At 44.0% G+C, this 18,605-nt stretch overlaps 1 long non-coding RNA gene across 1 annotated transcript in view; it reads right to left on the reverse strand.

Annotated features, from left to right (window-relative positions):
- LOC140392632 (uncharacterized) overlaps positions 1 to 18,605 on the reverse strand; it is a 147,704-nt gene that overhangs the window by 53,595 nt on the left and 75,504 nt on the right. The window lies entirely within an intron of this gene.

Raw genomic sequence — 18,605 nt, forward strand, 5'->3', positions numbered from 1 at the left:
AATCTTGGCCTTCTTGAGGGCGGGAAAGAACCTCGGGGTCTTCAAAACCACCCAGTGGCACTGGTGTCTTACAAGCAGCATTACTATAACATTGCCCGGCAAATTGCTGAATTTTCCTTTTCTTTTTGCATTTGCCTCTAGTATTGTAAGTATCCATTTCTTCATGTTACTAATGTGCATTTTGATTATATTTTATTTTGTTTGTTATAAAGAAACTCTTCAATAAAAATACTTTAAAAAAAATAATTTGGCCAAAGCATTTGGCTGAAAAGGACCCAGATTAAGAATAATGACGAGCACATTCCTTTTTAAAAACATGTTCATGAAAAAAGGCCGAGATTCAAGTTCCAATCTATGTTGGGCTAGTTGATCTCAGCTGGGGTGCAGCAGCTGGTTATAGGGCCCCAGGGTTGGAGAGCGGAACATCAACCAAGTTCTGCCCATGATCATTTATCCAGTGGACCAGTGCCAAGTTCATGTGTGAAAGGCTAGTAAGAACAGCAGTAGGCTTAGCTTTGATGTTGGAATTGTCTGCTAACATTCACTATCTAGGCTAACAAGATGAAAAATTAGCAATAGTGCAATGTAGCAAGGTATCTAATGGAGACTGCACCTGGGAAATCATTACCGGGCAGACGTTAATGTCTTCAGGAACCAGAGGTGTAAAAAGCAGAAAAAAGGCAAAACAAAAATGGACGCCATACCTTGTAAGGTCTTCATTCTTCAAATATTACTTGCCTTCCTTAAACCATAGTACAATTTAGCTGACCAATTATGAGCATATGGCTAAAAATGGTGAGGTGACACAGTAGAAAGGAGGTACAACATACATACTCCCACTCCTGGACTGTATTAATACCAAGGGTGTCCACTATTGCACCAATGTACTCTGACCTGAAGCAAAACACAAATTTGCCAGTTCTCTCAAAAAGGTTTCTTCAAGATCTGTAGATAGGTTCATAGTATGTGGAGAATAAATCTATATTTATACTTAATTCTGTGACTCCCATACACAGTAGGAACACACCCAAGTAGTCGAGATTGGAGATAGGAACCTCTTGCTTAGGAGCCCCATTTGCCAGGACAAATCTTTCAATGGTGTTAATCTCCCTTCCTAACAGCACAATGGGTGTGTCTACAATCACATGGACTGCACCAGTTCAATGCGGTGACTCTCCAGCACCTCAGGGGCAATTAGGGATGGGCAACAAATGCTGGCCCAGCCAGCAACGGCCACATCCCGTAAAATTATTGAAAAATATGCTGCTGTTAAATCTAGTAATGATGCAAAAATTGTTCTGTCAGCCTTTTGCATACACTACCAATTGAAACTCTGCGCAGGTGCTTAGGAAGCAGCCGTGAAAAAGGCGAAATAAACCTTTTTTTCCCTGAACTGCTTCATTGCAAGACAAGGAACAAAACCTGTTTTATTCCTGTATTGTAGTAATGCCGAAAGCTGTACAATTCTCTGATGATCCAAACTCTGCCCAGTGGGCCTGGTAGCATTCCATCCGAACCAGATTAGATCCCTATTGGGAAATTCATTGCGACGGGATTTAACTCTTCTATTGCAGATCTTTTTATGCCGGGTGAGAATTACAACCTACTACTTGATTTCACTTAGTCTCTGTGAATCTTATATAATTAATCTATTTTCAATTTGAACATTGATGATTTTCCTAGGTGGATCGAGTGTCTCATCACCAAAGTCCATATGGTCTTTGATTCTCCAGTACACTATGCAGGGAAGGGCGGCATATTCACCCATGTTACCTCGGATCCTTTTCAGAGGATAACTCAAAAGGGACAAACCAGAGTGTAAATGACTATGCCAGTGTGATGATTTTCTTGGGTGGATCGAGTGCCTCATCACCAAGGTCCATATGGTCTTTGATTCTCCAGTACACTATGCAGGGAAGGGCGGCATATTCACCCATGTTACCTCGGATCCTTTTCAGAGGATAACTCAAAAGGGACAAACCAGAGTGTAAATGACTATGCCAGTGTGATGATTTTCTTGGGTGGATCGAGTGCCTCATCACCAAGGTCCATATGGTCTTTGATTCTCCAGTACATCATGCAGGGAAGGGCTGCAAATTCACCCATGTTACCTCAGATCCTTTTCAGAGGCTAACTGAAAAGGGACAAACCAGAGCGTAAATGACTATGCCAGTGCAAGGAAGTGAGGATCATCCATGCCCTGAAGCAGATGATTCCGGGCACTTTCTTGCATTGTTCTGTGGCACGTCCACCCACCATCCCTCAGAGGAATGTTTCCATTTTGTTTTGAGAATGAAAGTAATCTCAAGCATACCTGCTGCCAACCAGCACTTGAGTTGCTTCAGTAATACAGCTCTAAAGTGTTTGGGCTTCCACAACACGAAGGGAGACCGATAATGATTTGCTTAGAGGAATCAAGTTTACCATGTTTTTGACTTGCATAGAACTTTGTTTTGGTGATGTCTTAGGTGCCATCAGTGTCAATGAACCTTTAGCATCTACAGCTGCAAAAGTATACAGTGAGTTTTCAGCTACATCCAACCTGACATAGCAGCATTTCTTCGGCTTATTTTGTGCTTGTCCGCCTTGTTGTTCCAACTGGTGCATGAAATCTGTGCAGCTGTTCCTTACAGGACATTTCCTGAACTGAATGCAAATTTGAAACTTGCGGTATCATATTTATGAGAAAAACATTTTGTAAAAGGACCGTGAACAGATCCTAGGTGAATCATTCCATTTTGCATAATAGTTAAAACTAGGTGCTAGGGCACAAAAGCTGACCCAACTGTGGTGGCACTTGATTTGTTTATGAAATAGGCAATATATATACCATGAGTCAGTGCAAAAGCGTTTTCTTCATAATCCAGTATGGACACACACTTTGTGATGCATGTAAACCTTAAATTGTCAATTTTTCATAATGTTGATGAACGAGCCTCCTACTGTATTGACAGGCAATTATGGGCGTGCTGATTGAACTGAAATCCAATTTGATGTTACCATACAACCTAAAGCACATTGTTTTGTATCCTCATCCTAAAAGGTAGCTGAGTATATTTGCTGAAGGTATACATTCTTGACTTCTGAAAAACCAAACACTTCTGACAAAGCACAATAATTTAACAGACTGATTAGTACTCTGGCTGGCTACTGATCCTATACTTATTGAAAAGCTTAAGCCTTTATGCCAAGTTTCTGGCAGCAAGAGGTCTATGGTGAGGCACAAGGGACTTTGGGGAAAATGAATTGCTATGAACTGCTATAATGGCACAGGTCATGGAGCTTTATAGGACATAGCAACTTGAGGCTGTGTTGCAGTTTATATGGATGCATCCAGAATCCATTTTTTAAAATTGCAAAAAGACAGATTTGCATTTCTACATCACCTTTCAAAACCTCAGAGCATGCCAAACTCTCTCCAGACAATGAAATACCCTTGAAGTACAGTCACTCTTGCAATACACAATGCTGCGCCCAATTTGCACATTGCCAGCTCCCATAATGTGATAATGATCAGATAATCTCAAATTTTGAGGAATAAATTGTGGTCAGGACATGACGTATAACAATCCTGCTCTTAAGTAGTGAAATACAATCTTTGATGCCCACCTGAGAAACACAGCCTTGGCCCAACATCTCATCCAAAAGATGACACCTCTGGCAGGTCAGCACTCCGTCAAGTAATGGACTGCTCAGTCTATGCCGGAAAGCTGTTACATTCAAGTTCCATTCCAAAGGCAAGAGTGCTACCAACTAATTTCCCTTGAGAAGGTCATGACGAGCCGCCTTTCTGAACCACTGCTGTTTTTGTGATGTAGATACATCCACAGTGCTGTCAGAGAAGGATACCAGAAGTTTGACCCAGTGACCATGAAAGGCAGACAATACATTGTCCAAGTGAAGATGGTGCGAGACTTGGAGGAAAATTGAAGGTGGCGGTGATCCCATGTATCTGATGCCCTTATCCTGCTGGGTGGTGAAGCTGCAGGTTTGGAAGGTGCTGATGCCCAGAAGCCTCGCTGAATTGACAGAGTGGATAGTCAGAGGCTTTTCCCCAGGGTAGAGGGGTCAATTACTAGGGGGCATAGGTTTAAGGTGAGAGGGGCAAGGTTTAGAGTAGATGTACGAGGCAAGTTTTTTACGCAGAGGGTAGTGGGTGCCTGGAACTCACTACCGGAGGAGGTAGTGGAGGCAGGGACGATAGGGACATTTAAGGGGCATCTTGACAAATATATGAATAGGATGGGAATAGAAGGATACGGACCCAGGAAGTGTAGAAGATTGTAGTTTAGTCGGGCAGTATGGTCGGCACGGGCTTGGAGGGCCGAAGGGCCTGTTCCTGTGCTGTACATTTCTTTGTTCTTTGTTCTTTGTTTGTTGCAATGCATCTTGTGGATGGTACACATTGTAGTCATGATGCACTGCTGTTGAATGGACTTCATGTTTAAGATGGTAGATGAGGTGCCAATCGAGCAGGTTTCTTTGCCCTGGACAGTGTTGAGCATTCACAATTTGTCAACTGGTTATTCAACAAGTCATCATTCTCTATCTTCTGTTTCACTGGTATATAGGATAAGAACTGACGCAAGTCCAAGGTACCATATCAAAAACTCCCATCAATATTTATAAAACCCTCCAAGCAAAAGGCTTCAAACTTATAGACCACAGAAGTAAACACTCTTAACGCCACGTACTGACAACTGAAATATAGGGAAGTCATCAAGAGTGATTAAGACACATATCTTCAAAGAAGATAGTTTTCAGAATCAAAGCACAGCAAAGGATCCAATTACAAAGAAAACCTAAATCGAGCACCCAATGAGACAGAAGAAAACACCACGAATTGTCAATCAAGGTTTTTTTAAATGACTTTATCAGAGTTACACAGCCAAAGCTTAGAGTGTGGATGGTGCAAACCCTTAATCCAGCTCCTTGCCTGCTCCAAAAACCAATTCAAATTGAATCCAATTCATGGTCCCCACAAGACATACCAGATCCAGGCATTACACCTGACCTCACGCTCATCTTAGCCAAAATGCCGAGATTTTACTTAAGCAATTAAGTATGAGGGACTCCTATCAGCTAACTACTACTACACTTGATGAGTAACCCATTTAACACGGCAAATTGACATCAAATGGTAAAGCTAATTTGTCCTAGTCCAATATCCATCTGTTCAGTCATTCCATCGGCCCCGAAATGGGCGGCATGGTAGCACAAGGGTTAGCACTGTTGCTTCACAGCACCAGGGACCCAGGTTCGATTCCCGTCTTGGGTCCTTGTCTGTGCGGAGTCTGCATGTTCTCCCCTTGTCTGCGTGGGTTTCCTCCGGGTGCTCCGGTTTCCGGTGCTTGTTAGGTGAATTGGACATTCTAAATTCTCCCTCCGTGTACCCGAACAGGCGCCGGAGTGTGGTGACCCGGGGATTTTCACAGTAACTTCATTGCAGTGTTTATGTAAACCTACTTGTGACACTAAAAAAGATTATTCTAGCTTTGGTTTGAACCCACATGCATCCATGTGATTATTAATTTTATCTACTTGATCCACCTCATTTCCAACAACCAGGTCCGGCAGTGCCTCCTTCTTCGTTGGACTGGAAACATACTGACGGAACATTTTCTTGAACACATTGTTTAAACTCTTGCCCCTCAGACTACTACTATCCCAGTCTATATTTGGATGATTAAAATCCCCAATATAACTAATCTATAATTTTTGCACCGCTCTACTTTCTTTGCAAATTCGTTCCTCCACATCCTTTCCACTAATTGGTAGCCTATAGTTTACACTGAACATTATTAAAGCTTTCTTGTTCCTTCGCCTGAGCCACATTAATTGTCCTTGACCTCTCTGGGACATCCTCTTTCTCCATGTTAGAAATGTGGGAAATTGTGGGACATTAACGAGATTAACAGTGAACTTCAGATGAAAATAAAACAGACAAGTAACAGGATTAGCAAGCATCTAGAGGAATAATGAGATGCAAATTGCCCAGTAACAAGATTAGCAGGAGCCTAGAGGCATTGTGATACAAATGGCCATATCAGAACCATTGTTTACCAGAGGTCAGTACAGCTATACAAATGATAACTCCTAAGGAATGTGACAGAGGTAGACTGCAGAATCCACAGAAAGGAATATCACAGAGAATGAATAGGATAACGATATGGAAGAAAGTGTGTGGGGTGTGGAATGAGAAGTAAGTTTGCAGGTGACACAAAGATTAGCTGGGTGGTTGACAGTGAAGAAGGTCTGAGGTTACAGGAAGATATAGAGATTGGTCAAATGGGCAGTGGCAGATGGAATTTAACCCTGAAAAATGTGAGATGATGCACTTTGAAAGGAGTAACATGACATGGGAGTACTCAAGGAATGATAATGCACTGGGAAGCTCAGAGGACAGAGGGGTCGTGGGGTGCTTGTCCATAGGTCCCTGAAGGCGACTGGACAGCTGAATAGAGTAGTTAAGAAGGCATACTTGCTTCTATCAGTCATGGCATAGATTATAAGAGCAGGGAGGTTATGTTGGAGCTGTGCATAACTTTAGTTAGGCCACAGCTGGAGTACTATGTTCAGTTCTGGTCAGCGCACCATAGGAAGGATGTGATTGCACTAGAAAGGGTGCAGAGGAGATTCACCAGGATATTGCCTGGGATGGAGCATTTTAGCTATGAAGAGGGGCTGAATAAGCTCGGGTTGTTTTCTTTGGAGCAGAGAAGGCCGAGAGGGGACCTGATTGAGGTATACAAGATTGAGGAGCATGGACAGGGTAGTAGATAGCAGCTGTTTCATTTAGTTGAAGGGTCAATAACAATGGGGCATAATTTTAAGGTGAAAGACAAGAGATTTAGAGGGAATTAGCGGAAACATTTTTTCACTCAGAGGGTGGTGGGAATCGGAATTCACTGCCTGGGAGGGTAGTTGAAGCAGGAAACCTCACAATCTTTAAAAGGTACTCGGATGTGAAATGCTACAATATTCAAGGCTATGGGCCAAGTGCTGGGAAGTAAGATTAGTGTAGATTTTGTCGGTGCAGGCTTGATGGGCTGAAGGGCTTCTTTTGTACTGTATGATTCTACGATTTTCTAACTGCTAACATCCTCATTGAGGAAGGAGGCTAGTTCTCCAACAGTCAGACAGCCCGGTTCCATCTAACATTTAAAGCCAAGACAGGTTACAGATATTATCCTCTAAAAGACACATTTTGTGCCTGGCCCCTTTACTGTCTTGGTCCAATCCAAGCACATTGAATTCCAGAGATGAGTGGAGTAACTGCCCTTGAATTCAAGGTGGTATTTTACAGAGTGTGGAAGTAAGAGGTCAAAATAAAACTAAGTCAGTGGAAATCAGGGAGGAAACTATTCACCGGCTGGAGTCGGTGCAGTAGAATTCAGCCACCGGCAATTTAGCGTGGCCAATCCACCTAACCTGCACATCTTTGGACTGTGGGAGGAAACCGGAGCACCCGGAGAAAACCCACGCAGACACGGGGAGAAAGAGACCCAAGCCAGGAATCGAACCGAGCATGTTGGGAAGCACTTCACCACACAGACTGCAGTTGCTTAAGAAGGCAGCTCATCACTACCTTTAGACCAACTGGGGATGTGCAATAAAATGTTCCGTTGCCAATGATCCCAAAATCCCGTGAATGGATTAAAAAAATGAATGGGCAGAATCCCATGGCAAATGGAGCTCAAGATGGACAAGAGGTCATCCACTTTGGACTCAAGATAAATTAAATATTTTCTGCACTGAATAGGAACAAAGACAGTTGACAGTTCACAAATCAACACAAGTAAATAGGCACAAGAAAAGCAATGAAAAAGGCTAAGAAATGTTGGCCTTTTATCTCAAGGGGACTGGAAAGCAAAGTGGTGGATGCTCTGCTTCGGTTGTACAGAACCTGCAATGTTTTGCGTGCCACGTTTCAGGGAGGATGTATTACTTTTGGAAGATGGATAGTGTAGATTCACCAGAAGGATACCAGAGCTCAGAAGGTTAAATTACAAGGGCAGGATACATAATACATAAATGTAGTTTTAATTTCTTTTAAGAATAGACAATTACAAAGTGACCTGATTGAGGTGTTTAAAACCTTTAAAGAATTTGACAGAATGTACAAGAAACAACTATTTTCTCTGGCGGGGAAATCAAGAACAAGGGAACATAAGAGCTAGGCCATTCCGGAGTAACATCTGAGTTTTCACAGAATGATAGTAGAAATCTGGAACTAAAGGGCAGCACGGTGGCCCAATCGTTAGCAGTGTTGCGTCTCGCCGCCAAGGACCCGGGTTTGATCCTGGTCCAGGGTCACTGACCTGGTGGGGTTTGCACATTCTCCCCGTGTCTGCGTGGGTCTCAACCCCACAACCCGAAAAGATGTGTGGGGTAGATGGATGGGCCACACTAAATTGCCACTTAATTGGGGGAAGACAAAAAAATTAGGTAGTCTAAATTTAAATGAAAAAGAAATCTGGAATTATTCCCCCAAAAGGCTGTGGATGCTAGGAAAATTGGAGTTCTGAATACCAAAATCTTGTTAGGTAAAGGTACCAAGGGTTATGGAACAAATGAAGGTAAATGGAGTTGAGGAACAGATCAACCATTATCTAATTAAATTATTGAGTAATGGTTCCAGTACAGAAGCCTTATAAGCAATCAGATCAGAGAACTGGAGGCTCTTAACCCTGGAATCACTCAATTCCAGTGCAATATAAACAACCACCAGACTAGTTGTTTTTGAAAGCTCTTTTCCCAAAATGAAAACAAAACATCAAAGACTTTCCACTTAGATTTTGATATTTATAGCATGTACCCTGGTTCAACTAGAACCACCATGAAGATCCACCAGTTCTGGAACTATGGCGCTGAGGACCCAGGTTCGAATCCCAACCGCCCTGTGTGGAGTTTACACATTCTCCCCATATTTGGTACTCTAAATTTATTTTTTTAAAATGAAGATCCACCAGTCTTAGTCATAGATTTGAATTGTTTATGGCCAGACACATGGAACTTTTATCAAGTCCAAACATCCGGTCACAGAATTAGATTTTTGATTCTGGCTAGTTAATTGAATTGTTCTCAATTTTCATATCCAGATGAAAAAAAAGTTCACACAGCTGCTGTCAGCTGGATGTTTCATTGGACGAATTCAAAGTTTCAGGCCGTGTAACTCTTCTGTGTTTCATTTGCACTACTGTCGGAGGAGTGCAAGGCTCGGTCACTGTTGGTTCTTTCAGTAAGCTTGGAGGTTGTTCTGGCATCCTCTTCTTCCATTCTTTCTTGTTGATCTGCACTTGGTCGGATTGGCTGCTGTGCTGGTCTGTGGTCATTGGCAGATGAACACTGCTATCCTCCTTGTTTTTTTCACTTCTTCAGACAACATGTGGGTCATCACAATGTCTGCTGACTGAGGAAGAGCATCCCTGTGACTGGAATGAGGTTTAGTAGTGCGCTCACCTCTGTGTTTTGCTGCCATTAATGGTTCCAGCATCTTTTATGGCTTTGACTGGGAGATGCAGCATATGTTTGGTGGTTTATGTTGACCTGCTCTCCAGTCGTTGGGAGCGAGAGGTTAGCACTCATTGTACTGCTGGTCGCTCTCTTTTACATCGTTCACTGGAGATGTTGTGGTTATCTGCTGGGTGGATGGCTGGTCTGACCATTGTAGTTTTTCCGGCACCTGTGACAAGAATGGACAAACCTGTTCCACAAAGAGAGAAACAGTTCACAGCTGAAGTCCCAGTGAGGGTACTGTTTTTTTTTGTTCAAGTACGCAGGAAATTATGATTCTACATGATTCACAACAGTGGTTGTCTTGACATCTTCTGTTGTCTTAGAATCATAGAATTTACAGTGCAGAAGGAGGCCATTCGGCCCATCGAGTCTGCACCGGCTCTTGGAAAGAGCACCCTACCGAAGGTTCACACCTCCACCCTATCCCCATAACCCAGTAACCCCACCCAACACGAAGGGCAATTTTGGACACTATGGGCAATATAGCATGGCCAATCCACCTAACCCGCACATCTTTTGACTGTGGGAGGAAACCGGAGCACCCGGAGAAAACCCACGCACACACGGGGAGGATGTGCAGACTCCGCACAGACAGTGACCCAAGCCGGGAATCGAACCTGGGACCCTGGAGCTGTGAAGCAATTGTGCTATCCACAATGCTACCGTGCTGTCTTGAGATGGTCCGGGACTACACAGGTATCTCGGCTCAAGAGAGAGAAAGTTTGGTTACGGATGACATACGTCCACATGCAACATAACCATTGTTCAAAGCCAGAGGTTTTTAGCCACAGTTCGTTGTCTGTCAGAACGGTTACGCTGGCTCCTGGGTCGGATTTTAAATGTGCTAAATGGGGTGGGATTCTCCCCTACCCGGCGGGGCGGGGGATACCGGCGGGATGGAGTGGCGTGAACCACTCCGGCGTTGGGCCGCCCCAAAGGTGCTGATTTCTCCGCACCTTTAGGGGCTAGGCCCGCGCCGGAGTGGTTGCCGTCCCGCCAGCTGGCGTGGAAGGCCTTTGGCGCCACGCCAGCCAGGGCCGAAGGGACTGGAGCAGCGCGATCCCCGCCGAATCTCCGGTGCAGTAGAATTCAGCGGCCGGTGGGGGCGGGATTCGCGCCGCCCCCCGGCGATTCTCCGACCCGGCGGGGGGTCGGAGAATCCCGCCCCGGTCATAGACTATAATATCTGCATTCCAAAATGAAAAACCAAGGTCTTTGACAGCACCGAAAAAGCATGGCTCTCTCTCTTCCAGGCTCGACCTTTTGGATGATCTTTTGAGCCTTCTGTGCATTTCAGAGTTTTTGCCTTGCACAGTTTGCCGTAATGTCCAATTCTGTTGCACTGAAAGCACTGGGCTGTAATTGATGGACACTGATCTTGCCTATGGGGGCGCTTTGCTTCACAGTCACTCTGCTGGCCGGTTCAGGTATTGTTTTCTGGAATGTCCATGTGTCTTTGATGCTCAAATAGCTAAACTATGAGTTGGTATCTGCACCCCAGTTTATTGTCTCCCCTTTGAATGGTTCTGTGATGCCCACAGAGTTGTGACTGGCTAATGATCTGGATCGCCTTTTCCAGTGTTTAATCTTCCTTTGCTTGCATGAGATCAGAGAGTGCATCATCCATTATTCCTTACACTGTTCGGTTTCTGATTCGTTCAGATATTAAGTCACTTCATTCACAACGTTCTGCCATTTTGTACAGATCATTAACAAACAAATTGACAGGGACGCATGGCGTTTTGGACTCGCTTGTTTAAAAAGTGGTTCGTTCATGTATCTGATTGTTTCTGAGATTAAAATAAACATTAAATGACTTTAAAAGCAAAATTCTGTGGATGCTGGAAGTCTGAAGTAAAATAAAATCGGAAATAAAAACGGAAAATGTTGGAAAATCTGCCGTATGACTCCTCAGAAGAGTCATATAGAATCAAAACGCTAACCCAGTTTTTCCAGCATTTTCTGTTTTCATTTTATATTAAATAAATTTACTAATTTTTCAAATTTAACAAATGATTCATTAATTCCTTGTCTTACAATAATGCCGTCCGCAATCAGACCTACTGAGTAAAGCACCGTATTTAACTTTCTCTGCTTCTGACTTTTTTGTCTAAACCCGAATCGTTTCCTCCAAAGTCCCCAATTATGTGACTGACCTGGAATTTGGATGAGTCCCAATTGATTTCTACGTGTGGAGTTCTGATGCATAGTTAATTTTTTTTTTGAAGTGTAGGTTCAGCTTTCTGAATTTCAAGATAGCATCACCGTTCAGTTGGAGACAAAGGGATATCCCCCTCTTGCCTGTCTTGGCAGCTCCAATGGCTGCCTGCAGAGTTCACTTGCTCACCGTTTAGGTTTAAAGTTGCAAATTTGTCAAATTCTGGCTTTTGCTTGCCTTTAGCTGTTTTTTTTTTTTAATTACAATTCTCCTGTCATGTTTAATTTGACAATTTCGCAGTCACCCTGCTTCTCTTTCCATTATAATATTTCTTGCCACTTACTATTTCATCAATATAATTCAAGTGTGCCTCTGAAATTTCCTCTTTTGATTCTTCCAAGTTCAAAATGCACCATCCTAGAAGCTTTCCTTCCTCTTTACATTCTATCCATGTCAAGATCAAAATTCATTGTACTATAAACGATCATTCACTTTTTGCCAGTGCCTCAAAACTGTGCAACTCCATCTTGGCCACCTGCATCTTTATCCGATTTTAAAACAAGAACCTCACGTCACCTAATCTTTACTTTGCAATCCATCTTAATTTCCCTTTTTGATCTTCAGAATGATTTCACTCTGGACATTTCTCAAAAAAATCCAGAAAAAGCCACGCAGCAAAATTTCAGGTTTGAGAAGTAGATGTCAGTAAGTTGCTTTTGCTTCTCATTCTATATTTCAAATAATTATTTTGACTGTAACAAATTCCTTCTTGTGTGCTAATTGCTGTGTTTAAGAAATGATTCATTCGAAGTTGCTACAAACGGATGTGATCCAATATGTGTTCTATTCGGAAGAGTAAGATTACAAGAACATAAGAAACAGGAGCAGCTGTCCATTTGACCCCTCTAGTTTGCTCCACCATTCAAAAAAATCATGGTAGAATGGATTTTGGCTTTAATTCTACTTTCCTGTCGGCCTACTCTCACCACCCCCTTTGCCTCAAAACCTGACTCATTTGTAGATCAAAAATCTAGCAAACTCAGCCTTGAATATATTCAATGACCCAGACTCCACTGCTCTCTAAGATTTGAATTCTAACAACCCTCAATAGAATAACGTTCTCCTCTTAGACTTAGTAGTTCCTGCATCTAGAGATTCAGAAGTCAGAGAAAGCACTCCATCCCTCCTCTTCTCAGTCTTAGTAGTTTTCCACGCTAAATTGCCCGTTAATTGGGGAAAAAAAAGAATTGGGTATTATAAATTTATTTTAAAAATGATCTGCCATGAATGGAATGGTGGAGAAGGCTTGGGGGTCAAATGGCCTTTGCCTGCTCCCAATTCGAGGGTACAGATGTTTGTAAGATCTGAGTTACGAATCAACCAACCGTTGCAATGTAAATAGAAGTAGTTTGTTTGCATTTACTTGTCTACAAGATGCACTGCAGGAATTTGCCACGGCTCTTTTGACAGAACCTTCCAAACCCACAATTGCTACCACCTAGAAAGACAAAGGCAGCATACCCCTCCAAGTCACACATGATCCTGGCTTGGAACTGTATCGTCATGCTTTCACAATCACAGAGGTAGACTTTCAACCTCATTTAGAACAGTGGACTAAACAGCTGGCTTGTAATGCAGAACAAGGCCAGCACCGTACCGGCCTCCCCCGAACAGGTGCCGGAATAGGGGCTTTTCACAGTAACTTCATTGAAGCTTACTTGTGACAATAAGTGATTATTATTATTATTATATAGCGTTGCAGCCCGGGGCCCCGGCCAATTGAGGGGCACCAAATGACTGCTGCAGTGTGAACACCAATCAGAGACTTAGTAGCTCTAAATTTGCTGATCAGCTCAATGAGCCTAACAACAGGCAAAAGCAAATTACAGCAGATGCTGGAATCTGAAACAAAAACAGAAAATACTGGACAATCTCAGCTGGTCTGACAGCATCTGTGGAGAGAAAAGGGAGCTAACGTTTAGCTTTTTGGGGAGAATATGATTGGAAACCTTTCGCAATTGAATGTTGATGATGAAAGGATTTCTAAAAGCCAAAGAACGAATACTTTGAAGAAAGGTGCGAGTGCTGGTCCGCCGGCAGGTGTTCAGTGAGGAGTGCGGTGGGAGGAAAGATGGCAGAGGTGAGCTCCCTGATTGGGGCCGCTCTGGTAACGATAGAAGCGCTGGCAGAGGTGATGGCAGCTGAGTTTGAGAAGCAGTTCAGCAAGCATTTTGAGCAGCATGGTAAGGAAATGCTAGAGAGTCTTAAGCAGTCAGTGGAAGACTCGCTGGCCCAGATTAGGGAGGCGATTGGGAAGATGTCGAAGACGGTGGGGGAGTATAATGAGATGCTGAAGGGGGTGAAGGCAGTGCTTTCTTTGGAAACTGAACTGTTGAAGGTGGAGGACAGTAGCAAGAGCCTGAGAACACGGGTCAAGGATCTGGGACAGAGGTCGTGGCGGCTGAACCTACGGATCGTGAGGGTATGGAAGGCCCGGGTCTGACAGAGTACTTTTTGGCAATGCTTGGGAAGCTATTGGAGGAGGAGGACGAACGCTCTCCATTAAAGCTAGATAGGGCCCACCGATCGGTCCGGCCGAATACACAGGCTAACGAGCCATCAAGAGCCATTAAAGTTTGCTTCTGCAGCTACCAGATGAAGGAGAAGGTGCGACGATGAAAGCAGAACCGTGAGGGGAGGTGGAAAGGCAGTGGTATTGAGATGTACCAAAACCTCACGGTTCTATTACCAAATTTGCAGATGACATAAAAATAGGTGGGACAGTAAGTTGTAAGAGGAAATAAGAACCGTGCAAATGGATATAGATAGGTTCGGAGAGTGGGCCAAAATGTGGCAGATGGGAGTATAACGTGGATAAATGTGAGGTCATAAATGTTTGTCAAAGAAATGGAACGGCAACTTATTTAAATGGGGAGAGACTTTGGGGAGCTCCGACGCAGAAGGATCTGGGTGTCCTCGTCCATGAGTCACAGAAAACGAGCATGCAGATGCAGCTGATAATAAGGAAAGCAAATGGAATGTTGGCATTTATAGGAAAAGGAATTGAGTATAAAGTTAAGGAAGTGTTGTTGCAACTATGCAAGTCATTGGTAAGACCGCACCTGGAGTATTGCGCACAGTTTTGGTCCCCTTATTTGAGGAAAGATGTAATGGCATAGGAGACAGTTCAGAGGAGGTTCGTGAGATTGATTCCAGAGATGAGTGGTTTGTCGTATGAGGAAAGATTGAATAGTTTAGGCCTATAGTAGAAGAATGAGGGGAGATCTAATTGAAGTAGTCAAGATGCTAAAAGGCAAGGATAAAGTAGACGTGGAGCTGGTGCTTCCTCTTCTGGGGCATTCTAAAACGAGAGGTCATAACCTTAGAATAAGGGGTAGCAAGTTTAAAACAGATTTGAGGAGAAACTACTTCTCGCAAAGAGTTGTGAATCTGTGGAATTCACTACCCAGAGTGTGGTGGATGCAGGGACAGTGAGTAAATTTGAGGAGTTGGATCGATTTTTAATTGGTAATGGGTTGAAGGGTTATGGAGAACGGGCAAGATGGTGGAGGCCAGGATGGGATCAACCATGATCACAGAGTGACGGAGCCGGATGGGTTCCCGGTAGAATTTTATAAAACGTTTGCCGATTGGCTAGTACCGTTGTTAGTGGAGGCTTTTGAGGACTCAATGGCTCGGGGGTGGTTCCCAGAGATGATGATGCGGGCATCTATCTCATTCCGTCTGAAGGAGAAGGGGCAGCATGGTAGCACAGTGGTTAGCACAGTTGCTTCACAACTCCAGGGTCCCAGGTTCGATTCCAGGCTTGGGTCACTGTCTGTGCAGAGTCTGCACGTTCTCCCAGTGTCTGCGTGAGTTTCCTCTGGGTGCTCCGGTTTCCTCCCACAGTCCAAAGATATGCAGGTTAAGTGGATTGGCCATGATAAATTTCCCTTAGTCTCCAAAAGGCTTGGGTGGGGTTACTGGGTTGCGAGGATGGTGTGGCAGCATGGGCTTGGGTGGGGTGCTCTTTCCAAGGGCCGATGCTGACTCGATGGGCCAAATTCTATGATTCTATGACCCAGTAAATTGCGGGTGGTATTGGCCGATTTTATTACTGAACGTTGATGCAAAGATGCTGCCACTCAGATTGGAGGAGTGCCTCCCGTGTATTAGAACATAGAACATATAGTGCAGAAGGAGGCCATTCGGCCCATCGTGTCTGCACCAACCCACTTAAACCCTCACTTCCACCCTATCCCGTAACCCAATAACCCCATCTAACCTTTTTGGACACTAAGGGCTATTTAGCATGGCCAATCCACCTAACCTGCACATCTTTGGACTGTGGGAGGAAACCCACGCAGACACGGGGAGAACGTACAGACTCCGCACAGACAGCGACCCAGCGGGGAATTCTTGGGAGAGAATCAAACAGGTTGAATCAAACGTCTGTTGAATGTGATCCTATCCCCGCTAGAGGGGGTCATTGTGGCGCTGGATGCAGAAAGAGTCTTTGATAGGGTTGAGTAGAAGTATACGTTGCCGTTTTGGAACGGTTTGGGATTGGGCCCAAGATTGCGTCATGAGTGAGATTGTTATACAAGGAACCCAAGGCTAGTGCTTGCATGATAATATGAGCTCAAAGTATTTTCAGCTGCATAAGAGAACTAGACTAATTCCCCGCTCTAATCTGCGTTGCCGCCCGAGAAAGGAGCTAATTTGGGCGTGTTGCTGTTTCGTTTGGTGGGCACTCGTTTTAGGTAAATAGGGGTGCAGGTAGTGCAGGATTGGGCTCAGCTTCGTAAGTTGAACTTTACAAGCCTGGTGGATAGGGTTAAGGCGGACCTACAGAGATGGGATAGCCTCCCTCTGTCCTTGGCAGGCCAAGTGCAGTCTCTGAAGATTTATATTTTGCCACGTTTCTGTTCCCATTCCAACACTTGTGTTTTTTTGCCAACAGTATTTTTTTGCGGGGGTGGAGAGGCCAATTTCTTCCTTTATTTGGGCGGGTACAGTTGCTAGGATTCATCAAATGGTTTTGCAAAGGAACCAGCAGTTAGGGGATTTGGCGTCACAGAGTTTGATCTACTACTATTGGGTGGTGAATGTTGTGTTAGTGTGGTGACCAGAAGCAATGTGGGTGAGGGTGGAGTCGGGCTGACGCAAGAGGACGGGGCTGCAGTCGCTGGCAACAGACTCGCTGCATTTTTCTCCAGGGAAGTATTCAGGTAATCTGGTGGCGGTTGCAGTGCTGAAAATCTGGCATCAATTTTGGCAGCATTTTAAATTAGGTAGTATGCCGAAGCAAACACGAATCGTGATGTTCATATGTTTGAGCCGGCAAGACTGGATGCCAGGTTTTGGGACTGGGCGGATAAGAGGGTGGATGGGGGACTTGTTTTTGGACAGTGTGGGTTTCTGAGCTTGGAGGAGCTGTCAGAGAAGTTGGGTTTCCGCAGGCAGAAAGCTTTAGATATCTGCAGGGGAGGGACTTTGCAAGACTTTGCAAGAAAGGTTGTCCCGTCATTTCCGGTAGTGCTGCCATCCTCACCATTGGAAAGGATTTTGACGATCCCGGGAAGAGGGGAGTACTTTGGGAATTTATGGGAGGATAATGGTGGAGACTACTCTATCCCTGATGGGGATTAAGGTTAAGCAAGAGGAGGAGCTGGGGGTGTTATTAGAGGAGGTGGTATGGTGTGAGGCCTTGCGTATGGTGAACACCACTTCGTCGTGTGCGAGACTAGGGTTGATACAGTTGAAGGTGGTACACTGGGCACACTTAACCAGCGTTAAGTTGAGTCGGTTGTTTGAGGGGGTATAGGGCTAAGCTGAGTCGGTTGTTTGAGGAGGTGGAAGTTAAGTGTGAGCGCTGTGGGAGGGGCCAGTCCCCTAGTGGCCATATTTGGGATGTTGCAGATGGGTGCGGGGGTGGATGTCTTAGCCTTCGCCTCGTTGATCGCGAGCAGGCGGGTTCTGTTGGATTGGAGGTCAGATTCTCCACCCAGTGCTGGGGATCTCATGGAGTTCTTCCATCTTCAGAAAGTTAAATACACGTTAAAAAGTGCAATTGAGGGGTTCTACAAAAGATGACGGCCTTTTGTGTTCTTTAGAGAGTTAGTAACTATCAGTTGTTGGGACGGGGGTGATGCTGAAAAATATTTTAAAATCGCGCCATGTGCTACAATTTTTTAAAAAAGATATATAAAAGTTTTGCTAATACCATGGCTACAAACTATAAAATCAATCCAAGGATAGATGAACTTGCAGTACTTTTATAATCAAATTCTAACACTTACAGCAACCAGTTATTAAGATAACTGCTGCTTTAATTTGACACCACTTTTTTTAAAAAACAGCATGAATTCCTCACCAGCCAGTGCTATTCCTGAAAAGCAGGTTTCATTCGCAATCATAAATGCATAGAAAAATGTACACATATCAATAAAAATTAGATGATCCTCATGAAAGTTACAGTTCTTTAACATTTATCAAGTGCATGTGTGCTTGTGATAATCAATATCATTCAGTATAAAGATATTCCACCTCTCCCTATTTTTTTCAGGCTTGATTCAGTTACCAACATAAAAGAATCTTGCACTTTAAAAATTGTCAGTTATCAGATCTTCACAGAACCCCAAGAAATTGCATTGCAAGAACAAACTACAGCTACAGATACTTCAGAAATCCATTCCTACTTTGCAAGAAAATCACTAAGAGCTGCAACCAACTGACTCCAACAGGAACACCCTAAAACTCTGTCCAATGTGACAGAACCTGTGAGGTTTGCATCTAGTCCAAGAGCCATCAGGGATTATTCAGAGAACCTGAGGGACTTTTGCTGATGCAGCCGTCTTTCATACAAGCAACTACATGCTGGTGGGAAAACTCCAGAAAACAGTGCTTTGGAACTAAAAGCAGGACA

The sequence above is a fragment of the Scyliorhinus torazame genome, chromosome 16, assembly GCF_047496885.1.
Source record: "Scyliorhinus torazame isolate Kashiwa2021f chromosome 16, sScyTor2.1, whole genome shotgun sequence".
Classification (NCBI taxonomy): domain Eukaryota; kingdom Metazoa; phylum Chordata; class Chondrichthyes; order Carcharhiniformes; family Scyliorhinidae; genus Scyliorhinus; species Scyliorhinus torazame.